At 39.1% G+C, this 26810-nt stretch overlaps 1 pseudogene; it reads right to left on the bottom strand.

Annotated features, from left to right (window-relative positions):
• LOC112404927 (B-cell CLL/lymphoma 9 protein-like) overlaps positions 1-25742 on the bottom strand; it is a 139289-nt pseudogene extending 113547 nt beyond the window's left edge.
• Between the last annotated feature and the right edge of the window lie 1068 nt (positions 25743-26810).

The following is a 26810-nucleotide window of genomic DNA, read 5'->3' on the forward strand; positions in this document are numbered from 1 at the left end:
TAAGGAAACAATCCCACTTACCATCACATCAAAAAGAATAAAATATCTAGGAATAAATGTACCTAAGGAGGAAAAAGAACTGGAGAATAAAAACCATATGATCATCTCAACAGATGCAGGAAAAGCTTTTGATAAAATGCAACATCCATATATGGGAAGAACTCTCTAGAAAGTGGGCATAGAGGGGACGTACCTCAACATAATAAAGGCCACATATGACAAACCTACAGCTAACATACTCAATGGTGAAAAAAGCTGAAAGCATTTCCTCTAAGATCAGGAACAGGACAAGGATGTCCACTCTTACCACTTTTATACAACATAGTTTTGGAAGTCCTAGTCACAGCAATCAGAGAAGAAAAAAATAAAAGTTAAAGGGATCCAAATTGGAAAAGAAGAAGTAAAACTGTCACTTTTTGCAGATAACATGACACTATACATAGAAAATCCTAAAGATGCTACCAGGAAACTACTGGAGATCATTAATGAATTTGTTAAAGTTTCAGGATACAAAATTAATACACAGAAATCGGTCCCATTTCTATACACTAACAATGACAGATCAGGAAGAGAAATTAAGGAAACAATCCCACTTACCATCACATCAAAAAGAATAAAATATCTAGGAATAAATGTACCTAAGGAGGAAAAAGAACTGTACTCTAAAAACTATAAGAAAGACACTGATGAAAGAAATCAAAGATGGTACAAACAGATGGAGAGATATACCACGTTCTTATATTGGAAGAATCAGTATTGACAAAATGACTATACTACCCAAGGCAATCTATAGATTCAATGCAATCCCTATCAAACTACCACTGGCATTTTTCACAGTATTAGAACAAAATTTTTTTCAATTTGTATAGAAACACAAAAGACCCTGAATAGCCAAAGCAATCTTGAGAAAGAAAAACAGAGCTGGAGGAATCAGGCTCCCTGACTTCAGACTATATTACAAAGCTACAGTCATCAAAAGAGTATGGTATGACACAAAAACAGAAATAAAGATCAATGGAACAGGATACAAAGCCCAGAAATAAACCCACACAACTATGGTCAATTAATCTATGACAAAGCAGTCAAGGATATACAATGGAGGAAAAACAGTCTCTTCAATAAGTGGTGCTGGGAAAACTGGACAGCTACATGTAAAAGAGTGAAATTTGAACATTCCCTAACACCATACACAAAAATAAACTCAAAATGTATTAAAGACCTAAATGTAAGACCAGATATCATAAAACTAGAGGAAAACAAAGGCAGAACATTCTTTGACATAAATCGCAGCAATATCTTTTGAGTAATGGAAATAAAAACAAAAATAAACAAATGGGACTTAATTAAACTTAAAAGCTTTTGCACAGCAAAGGAAACCATAAATCAACATAAAGACAACATACAGAATGGGAGAAAATATTTGCAAATGATGCAACCAACAGGGGATTAATCTCCAAATATATAAACAGCCAATATAGCTCAATAGCAAAAAAAAACGAACAACCCAATCCAAAAACGGGCAGAAGATCTAAATAGACATTTCTCCAAAGAAGACATACAGATGGTCAAAAGGCACATAAAAAGATGCTCAACATCGCTAATTATTAGAGAAATGCAAATCAAAACTACAATGAGGTATCACCTCACACCAGTCAGAACGGCCATCATTGAAAAAATCTACAAACAATGCTGGAGAGGGTGTGGAGAAAAAGCGACCCTCTTACACTGTTGGTGGGAATGTAAACTGGTACAGCCACTATAGAGAACAGTATGGAGGTTCCTTAAAAAACTAAAAATAGAGTTACCATATGATCCTGCAATCCTACTGCTAGGCATATATCTGGAGAAAGCTATAATTTGAAAAGATACATGCACTCCAATGTTCATTGCAGGACTATTTACAATAGCCAAGACATGGAAACAACCTAGATGTCCATCAACAGATGAATGGTTAAAGAAGATGTGGTGTATTTATACAATGGAGTATTAGTCATAAAAAAGAATGAAATAATGCCATTTACAGCAACATGGATGGACCTAGAGATGATCATACTAAGTGAATTAAACTAGACAGAGAAAGGCAAATACCATATGATACTGCTTATATGTGGAACATTTTTTAAAAAATGAATACAAATGAATTTATATACCAGAAAAAAATAGACCCACAGACATAGAAAACTTATGGTTACAAACGGGGAAAGGAGGTGGGTGGAAGGGAAAAATTAGGAGTTGTTTGGGATTAACATAAACACATTACTATATATAAAGTAGATAACCAACGAGAACCTACTATATAGCACAGGGAACTATAATCAATATTTTGTAATAACCTATAAGGGAAAATAATCTGAAAAATATACATAAATATGTATAACTGAATCACTTTGCTGTATGCCTGAAACTAACACAACATTGTAAATCGACTACAATTAAAAAAAGAAACAAAAATTAAACTCATCAAAATTATCTTTGAAAATATTAACTTATAATGTTATATTATTCAATAAATACTATCAGGCTGACTGGCTAATTAAAAAAATAATAATTTTCTCTTCATCATACCATACCTCAAAATATATTAAAGATAGATTAAAAGCACGTCAAAAAAAACCCTTACAGTAAGAAAAAAAAAAAAAACACAAACACTTGTTTATTATATACTAGTATATACTGGAAGAGGGAAGTTTTTAAAAGCCTCACATTCAAGGCAAAGCCAAAGAAGGAAAAATAATAGATTGGCCAACATAAAAATTATGTTTGTACATAAAGGCATACCTCAGAGACTGCAAGCTCAGTTCCAAACCACTGCAGTAAAGCAGATATCAGGAAAAAGTTAGTCACAGGAATATTTTGGTTTCATAGTGTATATGTAATTTATGTTTACAGTATGCTGTAGTCCATTCTGTGCAATAGCATTCTGTCTTTAAATTGTACATACCTTAATTAAAAAATACTTTCGTTGGGGGCTTCCCTGGTGGCGCAGTGGTTGAGAGTCCGCCTGCCGATGCAGGGGACACGGGTTGGTGCCCCGGTCCAGGAAGATCCCACATGCCGCGGAGCGGCTGGGTCCGTGAGCCATGGTCGCTGAGCCTGCACGTCCAGAGCTTGTGCTCCACAACGTGAGAGGCCACAGCAGTGAGAGGCCCGCGTACCGCAAAAAAAAAAAAAACTTTCATGCTAAAACAAATGCTAACCATCATCTGACAATGCAGGGTTGCCACAAACCTTCAATTTGTAAAAAATGCAGTATCTGTGAAGCATGAGAAAATAAAGTCCAATAAAACAAGGTATGCCTGTACATGCGAAATGACGTTAGGATAAATGAAAGACAAAAAGAAAACAAAAAGGGCATATTTATAACATGTAACATACAATGAAGTTATTTTTTTACTTAAAAAATGAGATGTCGGGCTTCCCTGGTGGCGAAGCGGTTAAGAATCTGCCTGGCAATGCAGGGGACACGAGTTTGATCCCTGGTCCAGGAAGAGCCTACATGCCATGGAACAACTAAGCCCACGAGCCACAACTACTGAGCCCGCGTGCCACAACTACTGAAGCCTGCGCACCTAGAGCCTGTGCTCCACAGCAAGAGAAGCCACTGCAGAGAGAAGCCCACACACCACAATGAAGAGTAGCCCCCGCTTGCCGTAACTAGAGAAAACCCGCATGCAGCAACAAAGACCCAACGGAGCCAAAAGAAAAAAAAAAAAAGAGAGATGCCAATAAAAATTAAAGGGCAAAAAAACCAATAAATTCAAAAAAGAAGAATTACAAAGGGACAATAAAATATTAACTCTCACTAGTAATCAAGGAATGCAAAGTAAATCACAAATGAGATACTGTTTTTCCTGAGCAAAGGAATGAAGATATTTTATAACAGTAGAAGTTTTATATATAATGTAACAATATATGACATAATATAAAATTTTGTATATTAGCAGGCCATGAATTTGCTGAAAGAAAAGATCTTTGTATGAAAATACAGAATGAAAAGCTCTTACCTTTTTTTCTAAATTAAAAATTCTTTTTAGAATATGTTCTGGGGATGTAATGTACGGCATGATGATTATAGTTAATAATACCATATTACATACTTGAAAGTTGCTAAGAGAATAGATCTTAAATGTTCCCATCAGAAAAAAGAAATGATAATTATGTGATGTGATGGTGGTAATCATTTTGCAATATATAAGTGTATCAAATCAACCTGTGTACACCTTAAACTTACACAGTGTTATATATCAATTATAATCTCAATAAAGCTAAAGAATAAATAAACTTTTTAATTAGGGACTTTCTTTCATGTATCATTGAAAAACTATCCATCTTACTGTCACTGAACTTAAAAATCTAACACAGTGGCTGGCAACTAAATAGTTAATATTTATCTGAATGAATTCATAATGATATATCAGTTTAATGAAACAGTTTTCCCAGAGTTCTTTTTTCTGCATGGCTGAGTCTTCACCCACAGAGCCTCATGAGGCTGCTGATCCTGCAGAAGCGGTGGGTGGAGCTCTTTTGACAGCCTACAGGGCCCCAAGGAAATAAGGCTCCATTGTGTCCAGTCAAGGAAGGAGCAGCAATTCCTTAGGCAGGCAGGTCTCACAGCAGGTCTCAGCAAGCCCAACCATAGGGAAACCATTCAGGTCAGCTATCTACAGGCTCATCTGTTGAGCGTGTCACCCATGAATAATTAAAAACTAATGCTAAAAGATTTTCCATTTTTACATTCTAACAAAAAATAATGTTGGAAGCTAAATTTAAGCTCCTATATTATAATTTACTTTTGTCAGTCAGCTTATTTAAAGCCTACAGGTTTCCACTTATTTAAAAATGAGGTTGCATTTGTTTAGGGGCCTGGTCCCCTAAACAGGATTGTCCCAGAGCCTGCTACCAAAACATCTAAGAAATTAATATTTAATAAGAGCTAACATTTATTAAGCACATACTAAATTCCAAGTGTTATTCTAAGTATTCTACATATTTTAATTCATTTAATCCAGTGAGAACAGTTGAGGAAAATAAGGCTCACACAAAAGATAACTGACTTGCCCAAGGTCACACAACTACAAATGGCAAGGCCAGAATTTAAACTCTGGTGACAGCGTGCCTGAGACTCTGTTCTTAACTACCAAGATATTTGACAAAGATAAAAGAGAAAAAAGGACTGACTATGGGAGAATAGTTGGCTATTTTTCTAATTATAGATTGTTCTAGCAAATATAGAGTTGGAAATTTATGATGTGACTAAAGAAACAAAGTTACTATCTCAAAATTTAAAGGAGAACAAAAAGGTTTCAAAGGCAGGTAGCGCTGACTGGGATGGTGGGTTAAACATGGAACTGTGGTTGCCAGCGATTTGCGTCTTTTAACGTGTACCAAGCCAACACATTAAGCCTCATTACCTCAGTCATATTGAATTACATTTTATAGTTTAATAAAATGTGAAGTTAGACCATGAAGTGCAGTCATCAGCTCAAAGTGCTGATGTGTTCTCTGGCAAAGGATCAACTGGACAGACCTGATTCCCAATCTTCCCCACTGATGCAGGTGATCAGATCATGATACTTCGGCCAAAGCGCCAAATGCTTCTTTTTCTGCATCTTTTCTCAAGGTGGTTATGTTAGAAGTAAAATAGACAAATTATATTTTTATCTTTTATCATTATTTCTCTTTACCTTTTGATAAGAAGGCCATGAGTAGAGAGACTGCTGGAAAAGTGTAGCCCAAGATTGTGAAGACTCTAATACGAGACAGAGCCTTGCTTAGATTGACTCCAGTGTCAATAGAGTAGAGACCATTAAGTGTGCTCTTGGGGATTTTAGAAAGATCCTGGTACTTTGGTAATTAGATCCTATTAGCTGAGCTGCAGGAAGAACTTGCCTCATGCCCAAGTTGTTTTGTTTGTTTTGTTTTTTAATCTTTATTTTTATACAGGAAGAGGAGGGTGTTACAGTGAGGTTTCAGAGCACGTATGTTGAACTGATGCTGTAAAGGTCCCTCAAAGTAAAATAAAGATACAATGTCAGAAGAGAGGAGGAGGTAAGAATGGCTTATGCCCTCGAGTCTCTTTCTATTTTCTCTCTAGTCAGTTACTCCATGAATAAACAGAGTCAGCAGGCTTCTCTTACAGCAGTGGTTCACAGAATGTGGTCCTTGGTCTATCAACATCAGCAACACCTGGAAGTTTCTCAGAACTGCAAATTCTCAGGTCTACTAAATCAGAAACTCTGGGGGTGGGTCTCAGCAATCTGTGGTTCAACAAGCCCTCCAGGTGACTCTGATGCACACGCTTATTTGAGAGCCAGTAGCTCAGGTTACTCCTAAGTGTTTCCCATCTGTTGATAATTAATAGTCAACAATTAATATTTTGGAAGCAAATAACTGATGTAAACCCAAATGCACAAAAATAGAAGATTTTGTCATTATGAGTTGTCTCCTGATTCATGGAGCTGTGTCAGATCCTCACCTTAAGTCCAATTTAATGACCTAACTCAGGTATCACATCCAGAGTTGGGAGTGACAGGAAATAAAAGCCAATATTTCCTCACCTAAAAAGACCATTTGAAAAATAAATATTTTTTACAGATGGCATTTGTACCCTTGTCCAATTATTTACTTAAAACATACTCTTAGAAATGGACTTTCTGAGATGAAGACCACAATTATTTAAAATTGTAATCTGTTTTGCTAAATCCCCCTTGAGAATATTGTGATAATCTACACCCTCATCTCATGGGTGCAACATCATTGCTTGGTACAATTTTTCCCAATTTAATTGGCAAAAAAATACAGTATTTTAAATTTGTTTCTGTCTGATTATCAGTGAGATTAATTTATCAGATGGATTTACTTGTCACCCGTATTTCTTCTCTGAATAGCTTTTCTTTATTCTTTTTTTTGCTTTCTCACTTAGCGTCTTAGAATACACTGATACTGATAGATTTCCTATTGTATCCCAGGGATAAATACCAGCTAGGCATGACACATATGCACACGAACACACACATTCACACACTCACATGCACATGCTGGATTCAATTGACTAGTGTTTTTAGTATTTTTTATCTACCTTTATAAGAGTAATGGGACTAGGAATTTTTTTCTTAAATTTGTCTCATCTGATTTTGAAAGCAAGATTATACTACCCTTACAAAATAAGTTGGGCATTTTTCCTTTTTTTTTAATGCTCTTAACAAGTTTTATAGTATTTGGATTATCTATTTCTTTACGTTTTGTAAAAGTTGCCTGAAAATTTGTCTGGGTAGGTGGGTGTTTTTTGTGAGAAAACTATTTTTGCTATAATTTCAAACTTTGATAGTTACTGACCTACTGAGATTGTCTACTTATTCTTGGGTCAATTTTGATAATTCATATTTTCTAGAAGAATATTTTATAAATATAGATGCAAAAACATGAATAAAATCTGATTAATTACAATAGAGAAATTCAAAGGCTACTGAGGTCTCTACAACTTAATAGTCTGATTTTTAAAAAATCTTTTTATTTTGAAATAATTTTAGACTTATAGAATAGTTGCAAAAATAGTACAGAATTCCCATCTTTCTCTAGTGTTAACATCCTATGTAACCACAGTAACATTACAAAAACCAGGAAATTAACATTGCTGTAATACTATTAACTAAACTATAGACTTCATTCAGATTTCACCAGTTTTTTCACTAATCCTGTTCCAGGATCCAATTCAGGATCCTGATCATTGTACTTAATTGTCATGTTTCTTCCAGTTTGTGATAGTTCCTTGGTTTCTCCTTGTCTTGTATGAACTTGACACTTTTGCAGAGTACTGGACAGGTATCTTGGAGAACAGCCTTCAGTTTGGCTTTCTCTGACATTTTCTCAGAATGGATTAAGGTTATGTATTGGGTTGGCCAAAAAGGTCATCTGGGTTTATCATAAGATGTTACGGAAAAACCCGAATGACCTTTTTGGGCAACCCAACATATTGGGAAGAACACCCGAGAGATTTGCCCTTCACAGCGTATCCTATCAGGGTTTAAATGATGTCAGTAAGTCTTACTATTGATGATGTTAACTGTTCTCATTTGGTTAAGGTATTATCTGCCAGGTTTCTCCACTGTATCTTGAGGGAGGTGATACTTTGAGGTTATACAATGTCCTGTTACTCTTAAACTTTTACTCACTAATTTTAGCAATCATTGGTGGATCGTACCTGTAACAACTACTATGGTATTCTATGGTGATTTTCTGTTTTCCTCATTTCTTCTATATTTATTAATTGGACTTCTTTGGCAAGGAAGAGTAGTCCTTTCTTCATCCTTATTCATTCAATTATTTATTTATACCATCACAAACTTACAGATATTTAATTATCCTTTCCTAATTCTGAAATCAACCACTTCTCCAAGTAGCCTTGGTTACTTTTATTGGAAATGGTATTTTGAAACTAAGATCTGAGCATGGATATTTTAATCTTATTTTATATTATCTGTCTTTTAGAAAGTGAGTTAAATTCATTTATATTTTGTTATGGAGACTGACATATTTAGAGTAACTTCTATCACCTTTTTAAAAATAAGTTTCTGTTTACTGTGCATTTTCTTTCATTTTTTTACATCTGTCCTACCTTCTATTAACTTGATGAAATTTACCTTATTCTCTATGTTTTTTCTTCCACTGACTTGGAAGCTGCAGAGTGTATTATGTATTTAGTTATGACCATTAAATTTTTATTGTATTTATCTAAACATTTTTCTAGCAAAGTCCAATGTTATTCAGTATTCCTAGGCCCCTCCTATACAAGGCATCTATCCATGGCATCTACATACTGAATCCTCTTCATCTCTAATAACTGCTCTAATTTTACTTCAACAGTTAAAAAACTTTTTGAGTATACATATAACATGTGTACAATTGGATTAATTTTCCTAAAATGGACAATTAAACACACTGTATAAAATGCATGCAGATCAAGAAACAGAATATTATCAGTACTCACAGAAGTCCTCACTAATGCGCTCATCCTGGAATCACAGCCTCTCCCTAACCCTTTCCTGCATAACCATTACTTGACTTTTAGCAGTATAGATTTGTTTTACTTTATTTTGTACTTTTATGTAAATGAGTTTTTGTAGCATTTACTCTTTCATTTTTAGCTTCTTTCATTCAATATTATTTTTGTGAGATTATATTTTTGCATATAGTAAGTAGTTTAGTCTTACTGCTATATACTATTTTGTTGTGTGAATATAAAACTTATTTATACATTCTCCTGTTAATAGGCATTTGAATAGTTTCCAGTCTTGGGCTACTTCTGCTGCCTTTGCATGAACATGTACAGAAGTCTGAAGCCTGCATGACTTTTTCTCCCATTTTAGGTGATCTGTGACTTCTGTCTCAATCCTTTTAGAACTATTTGCCTTTGAATTTCAAATATGTCATAAGAAATTGTTGACAGCATTCCAATAATTTCACCTAGTAATTATTTTTACTCTGCACAGTTTCTTTTAATTCAATTACAGTTTTTTCTTTTGTATTTTTAACTTATTTTTAAGTACTTCATTCACACTCATTATTCATATGCAGGATCTCTGTTTTTGCATTTTATGTCTATTACTTTCTCTTTTATTATTTCCAGCTCTCTGCCCTTCCCCTCTGCATGCTTTAGAATTTCCTCCAATTCATCTTTCAGGCTACAGATTTATCTTTCTGCATTTTTGATTCTTTTCTCTATATCTAGATCTCTGTCTCTTTGACTTACACTACCATTAAAAATTTGAAATAACTTATTTGTTTTTATAACAAAGCTGGTACTTTTTAATTTCCAGTCTCTTATTTCATCTCTCCTCTTTTTTTCTTAGTTCATGTTTTTCTCTTTTTTTATATATTTCCTTTAAAATGAAAATATTTATTATCTACATTTTTTTCAGTTTCCCAGAATAAGTATTTTCTAAAACGATGTTCTTTCTCGGAATGTAGTATTTATTTTCCTTTTTTATTACAGATGCTTTTCAGAAGTCTCGTTTATCCCTTTGCTTGAGTTAAAGAGACAAGGCTATCTATAACTGTCATTTTTAAATAAACAAACAATAAATAGTATAGATGGAGTCTTGTATTTCCTCTCATTGTACTTGGGTGAATTTCCTGTCTCTCCTTTGAATCTAGGCTGAATGCCTGACTGGACAAACTAATGTCATCTGTTCAGCCATTTAAGTCATTCAGAAGTCTTCTGTTGAGCAGATAGTTGGGATTATGAATGCTTACGATTAAAAAAATGTTTAATTATAAGCTTTTCCTACATATGTTTGAAACTAGTTCATCAAGTTCCAGTTCCACTGAGTTGGGAGAATATTCTGGTTTATTCAGTAGGCTCTAGTTACTAGCCATACTGGTTCAAACTCAACATCAAGAAATTCCCACTACTATGTCCTTTTTGTTTGGTGAAAGGGCATATATTTTTTTCTTCATCACCAGTTTCTTCCCTTCACATACTACCATCCACTTTATATGTACAGCAGAAATAGCTCCAAGTGAGGTGAGTTCCATCTCTTCAATGACCCATATTCTAGACACTACTTCTCCAGATTACCACTGCTAGTAAACTTCTGAGTCAAAGAAGCCCCAGGGAAAACATCCCTTGCTTTCCTCAAGGGATCTATGACTTCTAAACACAGCACACAGATGGTTTCCAACTTCAGTGGTTTCTCCCAACTCTTTCAGTCTTTGTCCTTTCAAACTAAGGGATATTTAGAAGAATGTTTCAGAAAGATCTATTCTTATTTGTTGCAATTCATACTCCCTCATCATTCTCTCAGTTGTGTGGTAGCTCACTGAATCATTTTCTGCTATGTTTCAAAGGTCATTTTTTTCTCTTAGAAATGTCAGAAATTTTAGAGTACCAGATTGACACTATTACAAAGATTAAATGCTGGTATAATTTTTTTATATTTCCCTCTTCGTAGTCTTTGAGTCAGTTTTGATGATTAGAAGGGAAGGACTGTTAAAATTGCTTTCACTTCCATCTTCTAGTAAACCCTTGTATTTTCAGTATTAGATGTTGTATATCTTTTCTGTTTTTCTTAATGAATCCTGTATGGACCTAAGCCTTATAGGGTATAATATCTTGGGACAATTCACCACTTTCTTTATCTGTTTAATAAGTGTGGCTTTTCATAAATTAGGTTTAATACATATGGAGCTTAACTGTGGTTATGGCAACATACTTCCCAATTTGCTCACTTTTTTCTTTCCCTCTTTGATTTTTAATGAGGCAATTATACTCTTTTTCACATATGCAGAATTCTTCTGCTGGGAATAATATTGCGACTTACTTTGCCAATAAAATTTCTGTTGCAGCAATATGGCAGGAAGTAAAGTGTTTTTTCCATAAGAATTCAGTTTTAGTTCATTTCTTGAAGGTTTCCACTGCATAAATCGAATACACTGTAATTTATATATGAATAAGAAAGCTTCTGAAATCCAATCGCAAAAGATGATGAGAGCTACTTTAACAGTGCTTTCATACAATCACTTTGTTTTAAAAATTCCTTTGCATGGTAGAGTGGTATGGGGCTAGGGGAAATGCACAGGTGAAGTAAGTTATTAAAAATAGCATTTGTGATCTATAAACCTCTCGTTTCCACCCCTTTCACTTTCTTTTAAGATCAGATATGAATTGAGGGCTCTCAGTGCTCAGCATCATAAAGAAAAGAAAAGAATACAGAAGCAGTGGGGCTGCTCTACAGTATGTCCTTCTGCAACGGTATCATCTCTTTGAATTATTAAATCTCTTATAAAAGTTTGTGAATATGGTCTTATAAAAGAATCTATGGTGTAGTAAGTCAAGACTGGATTAGGAATCAGGTGATATGGGTCTAGTACTGCCCTTGCCCTAAACCAGTTGTGTGACCTTGGGTGAGTCACTTTACTTCTCCAAGCATCTGCTTTTCAATCTGTAAAATAAGGGGGTAACATTAGGGGTCCCCAAGCTTCCTTCCTATTCTCAGACTCTGAAACACAAAGAGCCTCAGGTGTGCAATTACAAATGAGGGGTCTGCTGAAGCTCCTGAGCAGTCAAGCAGGCAGGGAGATAGAAATAGTTTCAGTAGCCGCTAGGATATGCTTAGATATTGTCCAACTAAATATTGTGGGAAAACACTTTGATCACTATGCAAATCACTAGAAACTCATTTAGTTAAATACGAGAATAGGCTTGACAATTTAAAACCAATTGTGACGGCAGTACTGCTGCCTCAGACACATGGCAGATATCACTCATCATGTCTGAGCATTGGCACTGAGCCCGTTCCTCCCACTCCCCCTCTCAACAGAGCATTCCAGAAACTGCCCCTGTCAGTGAGGGTCAGCATGTAAGATGTCACTGCTCTGCCATCCTAAACCCTAAAGAGTTACTCAATATCCACAGTAAGTTCCATTTTCAGAAACCTGAGGGAACTTGCAGTGCCCTACACTGCTTGCCAATTATTTACTGAGAAATGCCCTGCCATCTTCCTTGAAGAAACTTCACAACTGAAAATACTTGGAGAAAAACTTTGAGAAGAAATTTCTATGAAATATTCTTGGCTTATGGAATTTAGTTTATCTCTACTTTAGCTTTAGTTATAATTGATCCATTGTAAGAACATGATATTAATTCCTTCTCATGAGGATAAAACTTGAAAAAAGTGAGCAAAGAGCTTTAGAATCTTGCCCTCTGGTAGAAGCGCTGCTAGAAACTTTCTACAGAGGTTTCCTGACCTGGAGCATCTCATTACAGTGAGAAAATACAGAATGACCTAATTTCAGGACTCACTAGCATACTCCCAGCAAAAGTACACTACGAGATCCTTGGAGAAAGAGTGCATTCTTAATTGCCATTTTCCATTTATATAACAAACAAATATTCAATGTCAAAAACTAAGAGAGGGAGGGAGGGAGGGAGAAAGGGAGGGAGACAGAGAGAAATCTAAAGAGAAAGTTAAAATTGCCTATTATCCCACTATTTTTGAAAAACTGCCATTAAAAGTATTGATATGTAGGTATTTTTTAAACATCTACCTGCTAAAAAGGCCCATTTTTTTCTTAGCATTTCTCTGCTCTCAAGCACATTTCATGTGTTGGCTAAAATTTTTTGAGGTAGAGAAGATTCTTTCTCACCTAACTGAATCCCTCAAACCATAAAACTGAGACACAGCTTTTAACACTCAGGTTTGTGTCCTTTGAATTGTCAATTAGAAACAAAGATATATTTTTATTGGGAATGGGACCCAGAAACTCGAATCAGAACTAAGGAAACGTCCAGATTCATCAGTCTCCAGTTTCCTTTTTAAGCATTGCCATCTGATTCTCTCCCTTCTCCACCCATCACTTTGTATAGGATGAACACTGTTTCAGTATTTCTCTGAAGCAGAATTATGCCATTGCCTGGAGCCCAGTGACAGTGACCTGATGTTTAAATCAGCATTGTTGTAACAGTGAGCATGGAAGTGGAGGAGAATGAAGAAATAGACTGCATTTTACTACGTTTTCTAGTGCTTTTTAGCCTATTGGCCCACCTGCAGGAAGGATGGAACTTGAGGAATTATGCTTGTTTACGTTAAGCAACTGTTCTAACTCATCAGCGGAGGAACATTTGGAAAGGTTCTCCTTTCCTTTGGAATGTTGGCCAGTCCTGCATCCTTCCCTCTACACGGTACGAAATGTGAACTGCTCACTAACTAGGATTTTTAGTATCCATGTATTTTCTGAGGAGTGGCAATGTTCTTTTTACCTGTCAGGGATCTAAAACCATGTGACTGATATTCAAAGAGAACCAGAGGAAATTCCTCTTTTAGGAGAACACAACTGTCAGTGAGATAGTTAAAGAAGAAGGAACAGGGTGAGTAACATCCATTAATGGATGACCACATGCAGCCAGGACACATGTCCCATGTGAATGGGCAGAAGACTGCAGCAAGGTGCTTCTTTTCTCGCTTAAAACCCAATGACAAGGATGATGGGAGGAAAGTTCTGGCAATGTTTCTACAAGAGCATGTGAAACCCTGAAACACCAGACCCAAATAAAAGAACTGCCAAACCCTAGAAAAAACCATAAGCACAGGGACTCCTAAAGCTTTCAGCAGGGCCAAAAAAGCAAAAGACTAAATCCACCAACTTGATTAAGTGAGCTATTCATCTTATGGACTGTGGTTCATAATTGTCATCCTATTACTTGGGAATCAAGGATGGATCCTGGTAGTGACCCAGTTAAAATTGAGGGGATAGAAAATTAAATTGTTGTGTCTGGTTTATCTTTTTTTTAAGTGAACAATGAAACAACTGCAAGTCATATACTGCATACTTCATGTCTTGGATCAACAAGGGAGCTATGCCAAATGTCAGATTAAATATTCCACAGCTGAAGTGTTTGCATAACTTTTTGGTGGCTACCATTTAAAGAAAGAAAAACAGTGATGGGCCTTAAAAAAAAATATTCCCTTAACTTGACATGCTCATGGTGTCCTGCCAGCAATTGCTCTCAACTTGGAAGGCGAGGCCACGCATATCTTGTCCCTCAAGGGACAGTGCCAGCTGGCAAGTGTGTCCCTGGGTTTCCATTTGCCCCAGGAGCGTGAAGCCCCACTGTGCGCCCTGAAGGCCACAGCTGCACTGCTGTACTGTTTAACCATCTCTGTTTTGGCTAAGAAGCAAGGCATTTCCAGAAAGAATCTCCTGGTTCCTGAAGTGTCCCTCATGTTTCAACAATGCGTTTGCAATGGCCACGTGCGTTTTCAGTCTGGGCTGGCTCTGTGGACCTGCCCAGGAAAGTGGAGGCAGGTCTCCTATTGAAACAAAATAATAAGTCTGGACAAATCAGCTTTATTGTCATTGGCTCTGGCATGGCCTGGATTAATTTTAGCTTTAAGTTTCTAAAGGATTGCTCAAGAGGTGACACTCTTCAATCTCAGGTTATTTGAGGGAAGAGAGGGAACTGACATATTTTAAGTGCCTACTAAGTGTCAAGGGCTTTGCATGTATGATCTCAATGACTTTTCCTAACCATCTAAGGAAGTAGTTGTTCCTCTATTCATTTTACCAATGAGGAAATGGAGGCACTGAGAGGGTCATTCCCTTGCCCAAGGTCACATAGTTAAGAGCACAGGCTGTGAAGTCCAATTGCTTTGTTTTATCCCAGACCTGCCACTTACTCTCTGTGACCTGGGGCAAGTCACTTCACCTCTATTCTCCAACTTTCTCCTCTGGAAAATGAGAATACTAATAGGAATCCTCCATCGAGAACTAAATAATGTGTGTAAAGTGATCAATACCTAAGCTGGTCAATACATTCAGCCCTTGTTACATGACAGTGCAGAGATTTCAACACACTGCAGCTCCCTTCCCTGCTGGTGCTAATGCCACCTGCTCACCAGTTTTGCTGACCAATGCCACTCTTCTCCATGGGGAAGGCTTAAGTCAACACTGATATTCAAGACCCAAAGCTGAAGGCAGATTTAACGTCCTTGTTTTAAAATTATTTCCTCTATTGAGGCAAACAAGGTCTGCAGCTCTGGCTCAGGCTCAGGCTCCTATAAGAGAAGCTCTTTCTGAAAAGGAACCTGAAAGAGAGGAGAAATGGTGGGAAGTATAGAGGCTGGAAGGCTCTATTGTCTCATCGTCCAGGCCAGGCGCTTGGATTCAGAACTAAAAGCTGAAAAATTACCATGTGATATGTTTTCTCATGACAGCTGATGTCTAGTGTATTCACTGCAGCCAAAATCAGAGCTAAACTGGTGATGCTAACTGATATCAACCATCACAGGGCCTGTCAGCCTGGCCCTCAAGCCCTGCCTGGGAGCTTCCTGGGTGCCAGGCTCTTTACTGGGCCTTGGGATGCAAAGATGGGTAAGACATGGTCCCTGTCCTTGCAGAGTTCAGACAAGTGATCAAATGAGCCTAACCAACACAGGGACCTTGTTTTCCAGCAAGGCTGTTTAAAATCTAGATCCTCTGAAATCCATTCAGAAAGAAACACATACTTCATTAGCTGTCTGTAACCAAAAATTTCTGGAGCTTTGTGAAGAAGCTTAGGTAACTTTCTTTAATAATCCTCAGTGAAAAATCAAAATCCACAAGTAGGAGGGAGGCCCATAATGCAACCAACTCAGTTAATCCCACTTGGAAGTTTTTCCAGTCTTGCGAGAATTTCTTGGGCACCAGTTGCCCCAATAACTACCCCCAGGGACTTGGAATCAGAAGACCTAAACATAAGTTCCGGTCTCACCACTCACAAGCTGTATGATTTTAGCCCAAATCACTCAACCTATCTGAGTCATATATTTTTATCTGTAAAATGGGGAAGATAAATAATATTCAGACTACAGGTTTATTATCAGAGAGTAAATAGATTAATGTCTTTGAAAGCCTTCTTATGCAGTAAAAACTTGTAAATACTTGTTCTTGTTACTTCCATTCATACTTTCTCTTGCATTCATCTTGGAATCATTTGTATCGTATGACTTTTAGATTCTAAGTTTCTTGCTTTATAGTTTGATGTTTGTGAATATTTCGATAAAGAAAAGGTGGGAAAGAATAGCATCAGTGAGCAATTTTTCAATACCACCTCCATGAAGGACAATAGGTAAAAAGAGGGCATCTCCCACTATTTTATTTTTAAACAATTATTTGTGAATTATTTACTTTATGTCAGGTATTGTGTTAAATACTGTGTGTGTGTGTATGTGTATGTAAAATCCCACAACATTCTCATTCTCACAACAAACTCCTCAGGATATCATGATTTCCATTTTACAAATAAAGAAACTATGGTTTCAAAAGCCTAAGCAATATCCTCAAGGTCAGAAATCTAGAACCAATTGAACCGGGATGTGAATTTCTATCTGCCTAACTCCAAAGTATGGGTTCTAAACTATCCTATATCTGAAGTGATGATAATAATAATCTGAAATGGGAAAGGGGTGACTAATAATGATGTCCACTTATTATGTTTATAGGAAACTGAAATGTGATCATTTACGACTATCTTTGTGGGTTGGATAATAATTATAACTATGTACCCGTGGATAGAAATTTATGAGTTATGATCTAAGCAAAAGATGGGTGAAAAATATAAAAGACTATGTAAATATGTGGTGCTTTTATACAAGCCTCCTCTTTAGCAGGACCTCTATTTTCCCTGAACTGATCTTGAGGGTCTTATATCATTATTGACTCCTTAGCTAGAAATAATCTCATCACTCTGAATTCCCAGAGCCTGTTAGAATATTTTTTATGACTAACATTCCTGCCTCTGGACATCTGCACTTGCTGTTTTCCCTGCCTTCAACATTATCCTCCAAGAAACCTGTTAAGCTCATCTGCTCACTTCATGGAAGTATCTGTTCAAATGTCCCTTATGAGACTGACCCTCCAGTCACATGACTTGACTAGGTCTTTTCTCATCACATTGTACAAAATAGCCAAGTCTCCCTCACCACAAATTTTCCATTGCCTTACTTTATTTTTCTTCAAAGCACTTCTTACCACTGAATATATTATTTAATATTTATATATTTGTTTATTGACTGCTTCCATGACTCACATAAAAGCTCTGTAAGAACAGGGAATTTTTTGTTTGCTTACTGCTGCCCCAAATCTAGCACTTGGCACATAGCAGATGCTGAATATATGTCTGTTAAACAAATGAATGAATGAATGAAGAATGAATGAATATGGCCCTTTCTCTTTTGTATCATAGTTGGTAATACATGAGTCTTACCTCACCTAGGAAACTGAACTTTTTGAGGTCAAAGTCAGTACCTGACTCATTTTTACATCTCTCTAGCTCCTAACACAGTACTCATAATTTGTTTAGTGATCGAAAATTTGCAGAGATTTTATATATGTCTCATTTGTGATCTAAGGACTCTATAATATAGGTTGGTATTTTTATCCCCATCTGTTTTAGTCAGCTTGGCCTGCTTTAACAAAATACCACAGACTAGGTGGCTTAAAAAATATACATTTATATTTCACAGTTCTGGAGGCTGGGAAGTCCAAGAATAAGATGGCAGCTGATTTGGTTTCTGCTTAGACCCCTTTTCCTGGCTTGCAGACAGCCACCTTCTCACTGAGTTCTTACATGGTGGGGTGGGGGGAGGGAGGGAGGGAGGGAGAGAGAGAGATAGAGAGGGAGAGATAGAGAGAGAGAGAGAGAGAGAGCGCCCTTGTCTCTTCTTATAAGGGCACTAATCCCGTTCATGAGGGCTCCACCCTTATCACCTCATCTAAACTTACCTACCAAATCCCCACCTCCAAATATCATCATACTGGGGTTAGAGCTTCAGCATACGAATTTGGGGAGGACACCAACATTTGGCCTAAAACACCATCTTACAGATGAGAAACCATAAGTCAGAGAAATGTAATGATTTTTCCAAGGTCGGAGATAATGGATAAGTCAGATCTCAAGCCCAGTTCTTTTCTCTACAAGTCTAGGACTCTCTCTTTGAAGGGCCACTGCCTCTCCCTGTGTTAGGCTCATAAACAACTACTGAACCAGGAAAGAATAAATGGATACTGAAGCAGTGGTCCCTTAGAGGTACAGAGGAGACAGGAACTGTAAAAACATTTCATACAGTCAATGTAATCATAGATTTCTACTTTCAGGTTTTCTTGAATATTATTTTTTAATCAAACATGGCTTTAAATTTTTATTTTGTGATAGGAAATCTATCCTCACACTGTTACCCCCTCTGCCTTCAGGTTGAAGGAATAGAGGCTCTGTAAGGTAGAATAATTTGAATAGGCCACATAGCAACTAAGTTGAGAGAGACAGGATTTGAACTCAAGCCAGGCTGTCTCTTTTTATACCTGCAAGGGAGCTCAGTTCTTAATATGGCCATTGAGAAAACACTGTGTGTCCTATTTGGCTTGCTTGCTCTGGTGGGCATGGTTTAGAATAGAGTTCTCTTCTCCCACAGAAGTAGAAAAGACATAAGCCTCTGAGAACTTGAAGCTTTGGTTATTAATTCTTCCCTAAGTGCGTGTGCGTGTGTGTGTGTGTGTATACACACAAACACATATATCTGGGGGAACATCCTTAAAGGACATGCATTTTTTTCCCTGGATTTGATGAGCTCTTTAATATCCAAATACTTGTGTAATCTGTCACTAAGCCCCAGAATTCCTGGAACCCTTATATAAAGTCAACCCAGATTCCAAACTTAATGAGATTTATCCACCACTAATCTCCATATCTATTTTTAACAGAAATATCTTACTTATTTTCAAGACAGAACATGTCTCTATAACATGCCATTGCAGCAAATTCTACATCCTTGTAGATCAGAGTATAAGACAGAATACAGGGTTAGATCTCAACCCAGAGAATGCTTTATCTTTTATGTTTTAGGTTGCACTACAGATAGAAGGAAGAACTGTGAGATTTAGACATTAAGCAGACTAATTCAAACTCAAAGCAACATTTAAATTTGTTTGCCTGGGAATGTCTGATTATGTAATTCCATTCTCTGTTCTACCCTACCATGGGCCAAAACAAACCAAAACAAAATCCTGCCTTGTTTGATGCCAATAATAAATTCACATGAAAAGCTGCCTTTCCCCGGTACCCACTATACATAAAAAATTGTGGCCTAAGCCAAGAACCTTCAGAGGAGCCACTTCAGAAGGTCTCCATCTCTGAAGCCAACAATGCCAATCCTTCTTCGGAACTGTTCATTGGAAGTGGATCCATCTTTTAAGGTTAGCTTGGGAAGAGAAACAGAAATGCTTGGAAGACAAAACAAAGATGCCTATTCTACTTTTTGCACCGACAGTATGCAGGATTTTGCCTGATTAAGAGGGTGCTAAGGACCATTAAAGCTCCAATATTCTCTGATGATCTGATTTTCCCCATATAACACACTGTTCTGCCAATCCCAATCTTATTTTCTTTCTTCACAGAAATCCAAACAACTTGACATGGAGTAGGCAGTTTAATATGATTTCCCTGTGAGTAAAATAAAATGAATTTTCTGAGGATGGAAACTGATTCACAGCAAATCAGTGCTGGAACAATCATTTTCTTCTTTGGCCTCTTATTCTGGATTCACAAGCCACACAGCACATGACACAGACAATTAGCTGTTTATCCTACTTCTGGCTGGCTTCAGAAAGTGTCAAAGTCTGTGCTAGAATAATGAAGAGAACACACGTGTGCAGCATTTCCAGAAAATCCAGAGTTCCTGGGAAATAAATGTTTTCAAACTTTAAAATGTACTAAAACAGCTTCTTATTTAAAGTGTTGACACGGTAAAGGATCCTTTTCTTTAGCAGTCACTTTGCCAGCTTTTCTATTTGGCAAGTCTAAATTTTTATAAGTGGGATTTATTTAAAGTGAGCACACCTGTGAGTAAACAAAGAGCATTAGCCTCAGGAAAGTGACATAATTCCTGGTGGACGGGCTGGAGCTGGTGTTTGGAGCCTGTGGCAGCAAGGCCACGAGGGTTCCTCACTGTCATTGCATTTAGAAGCTAAGAATCTTGGACATGACATTTCTTAAAAGCACATATTTATTGCCCCCATCTGTATATGACTACTTCCAGAGTACTTTCATCATGATACCTAAGCAAGGTAAATAGAAAATACTTTTAAAATGAAGTCTTCCCAAGAGTCATTCTTGAATGTAAGTAAAAATAAAGTGTCAAAATAGCAATTCAAAAAAAGAGGATGACTGCAAAATGTTAAGATGTAGGCATGTACTCCGAATATTTTCTGAAGTAGACAGAGACCTTTCTCTCTTCTCCATGTGCACTCTGTATTTCCAAGCCTTCATTTAACTAAGCAGGGAATGGTTGAAATAAGCTGCTTTGAATATGAAACTAATTTGGGGAGGCTACAAAAGAGTCATTTTATAATAGTACTGGATCTGATAAAATTTTAACCTCCAAGTTTTCCTGAGGGACACTGTGAGGAAGATTTTTATTAAAATCCCCAGTTTCCAAGGCTTCAAGAGACACCACTGGCAGTGTAGGGCTGTCATCAGCATCAGTTTTCACTTGATAGGATGTGCGGGGTGCTTTCTGAGCCTATGCAGAACCATAATGTTAGAGACTGAATGTTTGTCCCCCAGAATTCACATGTTAGAAAACCTAACCCCCAATGTGATGGTATTAGGAGGTGGAGCCTTCGCAAGGTGATTTCATGAGGGTAGAGCCCTCATGAGTGGGACTAGTGCCTTTATGAAAGAGACCCAGAGAGCTCTGTTGTCCCTTCTACCATGTGAGGACACAGCAAAAAGACAGCCATCTATGAACCAGGAAGCGGGCTCCAACCAGACAACAAATTTGCTGGAGCCCTGAATTTGGACTTCAGCCTCCATAACTGTGAGGAATAAATGTCTGTTGCTTAAGCCCCCCAGTCTATTACAGCCTTTTGTTATAGCAGCCTGCACAAAGACACACAGTAAGCCCTGATACTGCCTGACTGCACTGCTAAGAAGCAAACTTTATAAACTTCCCCTTCCTTCTTATAAACTCCAGCATTTTACCCGCAGCACCTTGTAAGCCCATACAAATCCCTGTCACATGTTGCTTAGTTTCTTTAAAGCTATTTATAGCTCAGCTTATATCCTCCTCCGACTCCTCTTTTTTCCTCCTCATTTCATAAACTGAGTGTCATGTTTCAACTTGTGAGGCTTGTTTTAATTGTTCCCTCCATCACTCCCCATGTTAGGGATAATTTGCAGTGGTTAGAGAAAAAAAATATGCATCTGCCTAACATTCAGTGAACATCTACATGCAAAACATCGTGGAGCAGCCAAAGCTGAATCAGGGTCAGAACCAGCTCTCACATAGTTTCAATTTATAGGAAAGATAAAACATTAAAAAGTATGTTACAAGAAAAGGATGGAAGAAGCCGTTAGATGTTAGTAGCAAGTTCCAAGGAAAATGACATTTGGTCTCCCCTGGAGATCAGGAAGAGTCTCATGGAAGTCATTTTTGGACTGAGCCTTGAAATATTCTTTTTAATTTTATATGAAGCAATATATTTAATTTTTCTGACATCACAGCCCCAGCAAGTGGTTTTGTACCGAATTTAATGGAAGTTCCGTAGAACACTTTGTGTGTGGGAGCAGGAAGAAAGGGAAGTAACCACAAAATTTCAGAAAACAAAAACAAAATCCTGGATAACTGTTAGCATCTGTTCCATCCCACATTAATAAAATTCACCTGGAAATTCCGCAGAAAAGGAGACCAGAAAACAAGAGTGGAGACAAAAGAGGGCACATTGGCAAAGAAAAAGTCACCCGGGAGAAGAAAGCCACAGAGCATTTCAGGGACAGACCTCACTCTCCCTCCCCAAACCAGGAGGATGCTCAGCAGGGATGCTGAGGCTTTACTAGATCTATCTCCCCAAAATAATGCTGAGTACGCAGCACCCAAGGGAAAAGAAGGGGGGAAGGCAGGGCGTGAGCAGCCTGGGGGTGGGCATGAGGGAAAGAAGCACACTTAATGAAGGAGATGGTGAAGGGTGAAAGAGGTGGATGTGTATATCGAGAGAGACAGACAGTGATGAGGCGCACTTAAACTGAAAAGCAATGTCCTAAGTTTCATTATTAAACAAAAAATAGATTTCCTTATTATTCCTACCCTACACTGAACTTAGTCTTTTTTTAATTAATTGTGTGTCTGTGTGTGTGTGTTTCATTAATATTTTGCTCTTGCCTGAGAGAGGCCAGTGATTGTATTGGGTTGAGGCTCAGCATGGTTACACCTGTACCCGGAAGGATGCCCAGAGTTTCCACAAACCTGGGACCTCCCAAGCCAGGCATTCTGGGGGCTGGTTTGCCCATCATCCCCTGTGCAAAAACCCAGGTCTAGGACCCCAGGGCTGTTTATGGCCTGGGACTTCCCCTCATGGAACCATTTCAGTGTCTGGCTGGGCTTCTCAGGTGGAGTGTAGAGGACAGGTCCAACTCAGGTATGACTTCCTGCAGATCTGGATCCGAAAAGACTGAAGACAGGCTATTCCCCAGCACAGTGATGGAGTCAGGACCACTTGGGCCCCCAGGCTTTTAAAGTGCTGAATTCTAAATTGGGTGTTAGAATGGCCAAATGTGCCTTCTCCTGGGACACCCACGTCTCCAGGAAGTTGCTCTGCCTCCACTGGGGCCATGGCAAGAAAATGATACCTGCTGTGGAAGAGACTCATCTTGGAGGGAACTCCTGCGAAAACCCCTCTGTCCTTGAGATGCCACCTCAGGCTCCTGGGACCCAAGACCCATCATAGGATTGTGTGACATCAAATCAGACCCCATTGAAACACCACGAGGAAGCATGTTGGTTCCCAAGGTAACCAAGGAGGGCATCTGGTTATAGTGAGGAGTGGCTGGGTCATTCCCATGGGGTTGAGTGTTGGCATCAGAACCTGAAATTCGAGGATTTTTATGTATTAATGCCCATTTCTGGCAGGTTATTCATTGATGAGAAGTTGAGTGAAGGAGCTGGAGGGGAGCTTGTCATCTGAGTCGATTGCCATCTTGATGGCATAATGGAATAATCAGGTAGAACTGGGACATTGCAAACTTGAACATTTAAGACACCACAATGGAGAGCAGGCTTGGGGAAGGATAGGCTCTGGAGGCGAGTTGTACTAGAGAGAAGACATCTGGATATTCACAGAAGCAGATCATCCACAGAGCAGCAGCAAACCCTACGAAGGCTGTTTAATGAAGGCAGCAGCATCTGGGCCTGCCATCAGGCCTACCATGTACAATGGAATCTGGAGGCACTTGAGGTTTCCTGAGGGTGAGCCCAGCATTGATGCCTGGACAGTACATGGTGGGAGGTTGCAGAGGGTTCAGACCAGGAGAATGCACAGGGCTTTTGCCCCAGGCCATTTCAAACTGGAGGAGCTGTGCTGAGGCTAATGGCATTTCTAGAGGGTTGAGATGTATTGGTGGCTATGACACAGCTGGCCATTAGTCCTTCTGGTGGGTCTGATTGTTTCTCTGAGATTCTGCAAACCACCGTTGCTTCCTGGACCTTGAGACACGGAAAGTATGGCCTAAAGCCCAGGACATACTCTTGCTGAGGGCGCTCACCAGATGGCAGGGGAGCCAGCTTCTGCTCAGCAGGCAGCATCTCGGAGCCACCTGAGTGCAAGTCATCATCTCCCCAGGGCACACTGAGCCTCTCGTCTTTTGAGGTGTCGTCTGAAAGTTGGATCCCTTGTTGACATTTAAGTTGACATTTCCTTTCATGACATTAAGGATCATCCCAAACTCAAATTCCCAACCAGGGCTCATCGGTGGGGAACCGTTTTTGGAAAGTTATCCTGGCAGGACTGCAGGAAAATGGGAACGTTCACTGAGAGCCTGCGATCATGCTAGTCATCTCCATGTTGGACCTTATTCCTGTTATGCTTATCCCAGGGAGGACACCTGGAAATTTCTCTGCAAGCTGCTGTTGAAGCATCTCTGCAGAGAATCTTTGGGGATTTTGGAAGCAATCCCATCGATCAAAAAGACCCCCTGGCCAGGAAAGAAGTTTCAATTATTTGGAATTTTTGACATGTTGTCTGGCCAGCTGACTCCAGAAAGACGTGGTCTGGATGCAGGGTTGGTGACATTTGCCCTTCCGTTTCAGATTATCATTCCTGCAAATCCAGGAAGGCATATCTGATCCCTGGTATGTTGCAGTCAAGGGCCGTGTGCCTAGGAGCAGAGAACATGGTGCAGTCATACTCTCAGAAGATGGTTCTGCTTGCCCAGGTGCCCAGCCTTCACTAGGGGTCATCTGGTATCTAGGGAGAGGCTCTTAGAGAAATTCTAAGGTCCGTGCAGATAAACCTTTGTAACCTGGAGGGAGCGCTAGGGTACAGCCACTTTTCCCTGATACCTCTTCTTCTGTTTATTAAAAACTCCTGCTATAATTTCAGCCAAACTATCTACTCAGGAGTCATATGATCTGGGTGGTTGGGTCTTAGGGGCCCAGACAGGGAGTTCATGGAAGGTGGAATCACTTCATCTGGACAAAAGGGCACATCTCTGTATCCTGGAAGGACAAGTGGAGCCTCCACAGCTGTCTGGGACCCGGGTCCCTTACCTAAGCTTTGTTACTAAGCTACTCTGGCCTGTATCAACCCTTCTGGTTTCTTTGGAGGTTCATTTAACACTCCAGCATTCTGCATCCCTTGTGCTGCTATGAATGTCTTTTCATCAGGGGAAAGCATGAGCTAGATTTGAGAGTGTGTAAGCAGTGCTCCCGATGCTGAAGCTGCTCATGACGTAGTCTATCTGGGGTTTCTCCCAGGGTGGGGGGATCTCCACTGGACACTAGTGGAGGGAGGTGGGGAAGGAGTACATTGGGATCTGCCAGAGCCATTGTCCCTGTAGGAGACAGAGGTAACTGCTTGGTTTGGGGGCATCAGGCCTGGAGCACTACCATGTCGGAGCAGTGGAGTAGAGCTGGCAGGGCTGCCTGCAGAAGGAATCAGTTTGTTTTCTACCCCAGGATTATCTCAGGGGACATATGGGAGCAGCAGGTGTGGGTGCTGGTGCCAGAACGCACAGAGTTGGCTGCGGTGTGGTATTCGGGGAAGAATTCCAACCCTGGTTGGCTGGAGCTGGGAGAGGTTTCAGGTCATTCCAAAGGCACATATCTGCCTGTTCACAGAGGTATGCTTCTCTCTGTCTTGCTGTTAGGGATGTCATGGATGTGAAAAGGGGCAGCAGTTTCAACTTGACCCTTAGTGCAGAATCTGCAGCTTGAAAACATACACACTATTTGGTCTAATGTCTTCGGAGCAGGTGTGGGTTTGGATAATAGCCTGGCTGTGGAAAGGTCTGGAAGAGCTGTGGGTTGTGTAATATGATGGGGTCATCAGTGGGTTGTGCACTGGAATCCTGGGACTTTAGTGGTCAGCAGAATTCCATTCTTCAGTCCCAGGAGCTCTGACCAAAGCAGTGAGGCGGTGAGGGACGGGGAATACCTTGCTCCCTTGGCACCATCTGCAGCCCCATTCTTCAGGTCCAGGCTCCCATCAGGCCAAAGGAGTGCTTACAGTGTATGGCTCCCACTCTTGGAGTCATTAAGAGGGGGGACTAGGATTGACTGGCCAGCCCCCTTGTTTTCTCTGCCTGGAGAATTTGAAAGGCAGGTGGGGATTCCCAGATGGGGTCATCACTGTAAGGGAAGGCCATCATCTCCTGCTTTGACTTGGACTTTGACTCTTTTTTTTTTTTAACATCTTTATCGGAGTACAATTGCTTCACAATGGTGTGCTAGTTTCTGCTCTATAACAAAGTGAATCAGCTTTACATATACATATATCCCCATATCTTGTCCCTCTAACGTCTCCCTCCTACCCTCACTGTCCCACCCCTCTAGATGGACAAAACCACAGAGCTGATCTCCCTGTGCTATGCAGCTGCTTCCCACTAGCTATCTATTTTACATTTGGTAGTGTATATATGTCCATGCCACTCTCTCACTTCGTCCCAGCTTACCCTTCCCCCTCCCTGTGTCCTCAAGTCCATTCTCTACATCTGTGTCTTTATTCCTGTCCTGCCCCTAGGTTCTTCAGAACCATTTTTTGGTTTGTTATTTTAGATTCCATATGTGTTAGCATACGGTATTTGTTTTTCTCTTTCTGATTTACTTCACTCTGTATGACAGACTCTAGGTCCATCCACCTCACTACAAGTAACTCAATTTTGTTTCTTCTTATGGCTGAGAATATTCCATTGTATATATGTGCCACATCTTCTTTATCCATTCATCTGTCGATGGACGCATAGGTTGGTTCCATGTCCTGGCTATTGTAAAAAGAGCTGCAATGAAAAG

The sequence above is a fragment of the Neophocaena asiaeorientalis genome, unplaced genomic scaffold (assembly GCF_003031525.2).
Source record: "Neophocaena asiaeorientalis asiaeorientalis breed wild unplaced genomic scaffold, Neophocaena_asiaeorientalis_V1.1 scaffold399, whole genome shotgun sequence".
Lineage (NCBI taxonomy): Eukaryota > Metazoa > Chordata > Mammalia > Artiodactyla > Phocoenidae > Neophocaena > Neophocaena asiaeorientalis.